Genomic DNA, 6,375 nt, shown 5'->3' with positions numbered 1-6,375 from the left:
TGGGTTACCGGCTATCATTATAGAAACTGCAGAATGAGCTGGTACTTAGTTATCTGGTGACTTACATAATGTTTAAAAGCATGGAAAACAACACTTTATTTTGCTTACGGGTACCTGTGGTAGAAACAAAAAAATGTGCCTGAGGGGAAGCAAAAAGGTCAATACGGCCCCAGCAGTCACTTTCTCCCTCCCGCGCAGGACGCCTTCTGTTCCAGAACTACGCTTCCCGGCAGGCTGCGCGCCGCACGGTGACACGCTTCCTTCCTTCTGGCGCCGGCGGCGGCCAGAGGAGCACCGCGCAGTGGACTTGCAGCCTGCCGCTGCCGGTGCTGTCGCTGCCTCGCCCATCACGTCTGCCAAGGCGCAGATGTGGGCCCCGCGGGAGCAGCTCCTGGGCTCGGCCGCAGACGGTGAGTTGGGCCGGCGAGGCGAGGGCAGGACTGGCGACGGGCCGGGACGAGGGGAGGGGAACTGCCTCCCCTCCCCGGTGCTCCGACCTCAGGCGCCGGGCTGGCGTGGGCAGCATCTGAGGCTGAGGCTGTTCCCGTAGGACGTGCGGGGGACGGGGGCTGCGCGCTGTGGGCGGCGCTGGCGACCCCTCCCGACTGCTCACCTCACCTCCCCTGCTGGTCCGGCGGGGTTTCCTCCCGGTGGTGTGCTGTTCACTGTCCATGGTGCTAACAGGCACCGCCCAAGTCTCCTCGCCCAACGTCCCGCCGCTGGCGTCCGAGCTGCGCTGTCCAACCGGCAGCCATGGGCCAAAAGTGACTATCGAGCGCTTGAGTTGTGGCGAGCACTACTGAGGACCTACATTTTAAATTTTACTTGCTTTTAATTAATTTGTAACTAAATACTGAAGAAGTCTAAAATATTTTTCCATCAAACACAAGTGTATTGTTTTGGTAGGACTACATTTCCTTTTTACCTTTGAAAATGTAACGTCGTTATTGAGATGTGCTGTAAGTGTTAAATATGCACCTGATTTCGAAGAGATGGTTGGAAAAAAGAATATAAACTATTTTGAAATGGTATTTTAGATATGTTGGGTTAAGTGTTATTAAAATTAATTTCACCTTTTAAAAAACTTTTTGAGATGGCTACTAGGAAATTTTTTTTGAGGAAGATTAGCCTTGAGCTAACTACTGCCAGTCCTCCTCTTTTTTTTGCTGAGGAAGCCTGGCCCTGAGCTAACATCCGTGCCCATCTTCCTCTACTTTGTGTGTGGGACACCTACAACAGCATGGCATGCCAAGCGGTGCCATGTCCTCACCCGGGATCTGAACCGGTGAAAGAGCAGACCCTATGTGGGGCAAGTAACAGTTATAATAGAAGAAGAGCAAGAGAGATGAAACCACACAGTGGCTCTTAAAGTTGCTGTTTAGAAGAGAGAAATGCCATTTCTGCTCACATTTCATTGGCTGAGGCAAGTCACATGTCTACCTGATGTCAGTGGATGGGAAAGTATAACTCTTTTGCAGAAAGGGAAAGCAAATATTTGGGAATAATGCTCCAAGCGCCTACTTTACCCTAATCACTAGGATTACAAAAATGCCTGAAGAATTGTATTAAGCACTGTCAGGGATAGGTAGTTTGGAGATTCCTGGAGAAAAAAGGAGGATGAGAAGTCAGGAAAGGACTGTAAGAATAAGTTATGTCTGGGGCCTTTCTTTCTCTTCTAGGTTTTATAGATTCGTGAGAGCAAATTGGCATAATGGTCAGAGTTTCCCTTCAATTCCCTCTCTCTTAAAAAATCATATCAGAAGGAGCTCAACAGACGCATCCCCTTCAGGACTTTCTATTCTGTTCCATGACTCTGTCTATTGCTGCACTAGTGCTAAAACCAGTTTATTTACTATTGCTTAATAGTGTGTTGTTATATTTTAGAAGGCAAGTCTCCTCTTTTATTTATTTTCATAATTTTCTTGGATATTCTTATATATTTTCTTTAAAAGAAGAATTTTATAATTATCTCATGCAGATCCATAAAAAAACTTCCGTTGTAATTTTGATGTTGCATTAAGTTTATTTGATTTGGAAGGAATTGATTGGCTTGCAGTATAATTCATCCTATCCAGAAGCACAGTAGGACTCTTCATTTTCCCACATATCCTATTATAATCTCCAGCTGCCTGAATAAGCTCACATTCTAGAAAGGAGGTAGATGGATAAACAAACAGGTAGTGTGATGTGATTGAGATGAGACCCAGATTGGACAGAGGAGGGAGTTACCACCCTTGCCTGTGACATTGGAGAATGACTCTGGAGGGCTTTCTGGAGCAGGAGAACCTTGAGTTGGTTACAAAGGGGCAATAATCAGCAGTGGGTTGGGTCACTTGGGCTGAGACTCTAGTCAAGGAGTCTGCAGTGCTTCAGGTTCTGTAACTAGCATAGTCCCTAACACTGCTTGCCTTTCTCTGGGCCATGTTGCTGGAGGTCTTTGACTCAGGCTCATGGGGAGACAGGTATGCAAATTTCTGATAGGATCATGTGCCACACAAATACAGAAATGGAAGATAGATAGCTTTCCAGAAGACAGTGTTGGGCTTGGGGCTCTACATAACCAGTAGGACTCAGTTCAAACCTCAATATTGTAGAAACTCCTTAGAGCACAAAGAATTCACTACGGCTGGAAACTAGACCAGTGGAGTCAGAAGGTGGGCATTGCATGCCCTAAGCAGGGTCTGAGAAGAGAAGCCCAGGTCCTATGTCATGGCCATGGCATCACCTGCCCCTTCTATGAAGGATTGGAGAAGTGGAGTTGTGGGGGTTGTGAAGTCTCTGACTTAAAAGAAATAGTATGCTAACAATGGGGCTTATCCAAAGTTGCTGAGCTGTTTCGTGCTAGCAGGGATCTGAAAATCCAGGCCTTGGACTACTATCTGGGGATCTTATTTCTCCCATCCCCTCTCCTCCTCTCCTCTTCCTTCAAGATGGCTGATAAAGGCCAAAGTGTGATGAGAAAAAGGGAGGGGGGATGTGCCAAAAGGTTTTGAGGGTAACTTGTGGGGGTACACAGCACTTAGGTGGTATTGTAGCTGGGTACTGCCAATAGAGGGGAGCCTCTGGCTGCTGTGTGACTCCAGTAGGGACCTTTCCCTCTCTGGCACCCACACCAAAGTGGGTGTGTATGTTGTGGGGCTGAGAGTCTCGAGTTTTGGGGGACTTTGGGGATCCACAATTAAGGTATGTTATTCCCATTTGTGATTTCCCAGGTATGGAGGGCAGGGGGTGGTGCCTGTCGAAATGGAGCTGGAGGAGGAGGCCCCCACTGCCTGATCAGGTCCATGCTACTTCCTTGCAGCAAAAGCTGGGCTCCATAGCTACAGCCTATATTGTGGATGCTCAAAGCTCCCCCTGATAAACTAACAGGTAGATCAGTGAGCTGTGCCTACCAGGCAGTACAAGGGTTAAGAGGCTATGCAGAAAAGATTTAACATACTAGTACTGACACTGCTATATTTAGAAAGGCCTGCTTGCGAGGTTGGCCCTTTGCTGGCTTATGGGAACTTGGCACTTGACCTGTTCCCTAACTAATAAGTATAGTTCACTGTGCCTTGATTGTGCCTTGACCACGTAACTTATGCTGAACACCTGCTTTCCTTCTGGGAGTCTGGAATTTTTGTAGCTGTTAGGCAGAGGGTGCCTACATGACCAGCCCCCAATAAAAACCTTGGACACTTGACTCTTTAGTGGCCTTCCCTAAGTAGAAACATTGCATGTATGTAATTACTATTTTTTACTGCTGAAGAAACTCAATGTGTCCCCTTATGGAAGGAGAGAGCATAAGGAAGCATGTGCATGGATTTCTCCAGTCTCTGCCTGTGTTATTTTTCCCTTGCTGATCTTGTTGCATATCTTTTTGCTGTTAGAAACCTTAGCTGGGAGTACAACTATATGCTGAGTCCTATGAGTCCTAGTGAATCACTGAAAGTGGGAGTGGTCTTGTGAACCCCTGACAGAGAGACCCAACTAAATGTAATTTGGGTGTCTGTGTCAAAGAAATTTGGAAGCCAAAGCACTGAGAGCCTAGCAGCTGGCTGGGGAGCTGTGCTTGAGTCCAGTTCCCAGCAAGGCCAAAGTTTACCACTATTTTGAAGTGGGCAGACTTAAACCCCAGGACTTAAGGAATCAATGAAGGGAGACACCAGACAGTCCAGCATGGGGGAGAATATCAATGGGAAGAAAGAGTCCCTCATCTCCAATAGGGCCTACAGCAACCAGTTCTCTGTTACCAAAGATACTCCTTTGCCCTACTCCTAGAGACCACTGGCATCCCAGAGATCAGAGGCTGCAGATCAAGTTTATGACTGTCTGAGAGGGAGGTCTCCAGCCTTCTAAGTTATAGTCAGGATCTAATGGGTGGTGAGGTATTGATGGGAAAGATGGGGATGGCTCTGACACTGTAGTGATGCCAAAACTCTTTTGTGGAACCAGGACTCCATCTGAAAGCCGAGCTGTCAAACCCAAAATAGTGACTGTGTCTCTAGCTGGAAGAGCCATAGGTCCTCCTCAGTGCTCCACCTGAGGCTGCTAGACTGGGGTTCTGTGAAGGTCTTTCCTAGTCTTCAACTACCAAGTCCCTGAGGCAAGGGGAAACATCTAGGGCGGTCATGGTGTGGCAGTCCCCTGCCAGCCCCTACCTCGCCCCAGACCTAATGGAAGATGTGGCACCCAGAGAAGTAATCCTCTGTGCCCTTGACTGAACCAGAATATCCAGTAGGAGAGCTTAGAGCCCCTGCAGGAGGATACAGAGGACTGAGACTCAGGGACAATGTGGGATCAGGACAGGTTCTCATTTGGGAAAAGGCAAGGGTTTCTCCTAGTGGCCTGTCATGGTAGTGTTCTAGAAGGCTGCCTTCAAGTACCGGATCATGTCTGGCATAAGGTGGGTCCAGTGGTTTATTGATGGTGACTTCTCCAGAGTGTCTCTGAGCAAACTGGTAGCCCTATGACTGCTTAGCCACCTTCAGTAACCTGGCTTCTTATAGGAAGGCCATGTGCCAGGCCTTGGAGAAAACCAGGGTGTGAATCGGCAAGCCCTTCTCAGCAGCCCTGGAGAGTTGGAGGATCAGCCAAAGTCCATGTAAGGGCTTCAAGCTTATTGGAGTTGACGGCCTCCAACCCAACAACTGACCAGCTGTTAAATTGAAGGTGCATTATGTAGGCAGTGAAACTTGGAATCAAAGAAGTATGAAAACAAGACCTTAAGACACACAGCTGCCATTTCTGACTACTGCCCCCCACCTGAAAGCCAAAAGTTGAATTGCTGCAATAATGGCAAAGACCTTGGGGAAAGACGATCAGTCCTGAGCGAGTAACTTTGGATGTAACAAACAAGAGCAGTCCGGAATAGGGCTTGGCAAACTTTTTTGTGAAGGGCCAGATGGTAAATATTTTAGGCTTTGTGAGCCATATGATTTTTGTTTCAACTCCCCAACTCTGCTGCTGTGTGAAAGCAGCCAATAGGTAAGTGAATGGACATTACTGTGTTCCAATATAACTTTGTTCATGGACGTTGAAATTTGAATGTCATATGATTTTCATGTGCCATGAAATATTATTCTGCTTTTTATTTTTTCAACCATTTAAAAATATAAAAACTCTTCTTGGGTCACGGGTGGTATAAAAATGGACAGTAGACCAGATTTGGTCTGTGCATAGTTTGCCAACCCCTGGTCCAGTACATAACTCTTTGTCCTGTGGTAGGGGCACCCGTGTCTCCTTCCATCGACTCTTTGCAGGTGGGCTCTGCCTCTGCCTGACGTCCCAGGGCCAGTTCAGTTGGACAGCAAAGTTGAAGAAAGTATAGACAGTAACCACCAAGTTGAACTTTAATAGGACATTACTTTTTCCTGTTGTCATGAATGGCAAAGATGTTTTGTGTTACACTGAACTAGGAAGGCTCTTCGACTTCCCTGAGTGCTATGCAGATGTGTCCAGCGTGCACCGAGCCACCAAGGCAGCAGGACCAGCATGGACCTGCTGGTAAGGTCCTGAAACGTACCTGTCATCCAACACCTCTTGCTCCCCCTTCCCCCCCAGGCAGGGGGTGCTCAGACAGTCTTCTTTGCTGAACAGACTGAAGAGCCACCTCCTTTCCTTGTGCACTGCTCAGATCTAGCCACTGGGAGCAGCCAAATGTGGTACTCAGTTTTTTCTTCTAAAACTTTAGAACGTGAAATAGTAAGATTGCTGTCTTTTTTCCCTCCTGGATTTACCAGTCATAAAAACAATGGCTAAGTCACTAAAACCACAGTGTCAACTGTGGTCGTGACTTGGAAAATTACCCAAGATAGTTATTAAACAAGACTGTAATTTTATTTTTTTATTTAAAAGTGTGTACTGCTGCATTTTTCACAAGGATGTGCAGTTCCG

General features: G+C 47.1%; 1 protein-coding gene across 1 annotated transcript in view; it reads left to right on the top strand.

Moving 5' to 3' along the window:
- Positions 1-250: 250 nt before the first annotated feature.
- FBXW12 (F-box and WD repeat domain containing 12) overlaps positions 251-6,375 on the top strand; it is a 123,935-nt gene continuing 117,810 nt past the window's right edge. Inside the window, 1 exon segment of the mRNA XM_070236957.1 lies at positions 251-410. The gene's annotated coding sequence lies outside the window, so the exon portion shown is untranslated.

Source organism: Equus caballus, chromosome 16 (assembly GCF_041296265.1).
Source record: "Equus caballus isolate H_3958 breed thoroughbred chromosome 16, TB-T2T, whole genome shotgun sequence".
NCBI classification, from domain to species: Eukaryota; Metazoa; Chordata; class Mammalia; order Perissodactyla; family Equidae; genus Equus; species Equus caballus.
This window is presented reverse-complemented; position numbering and strand designations above follow the sequence as displayed.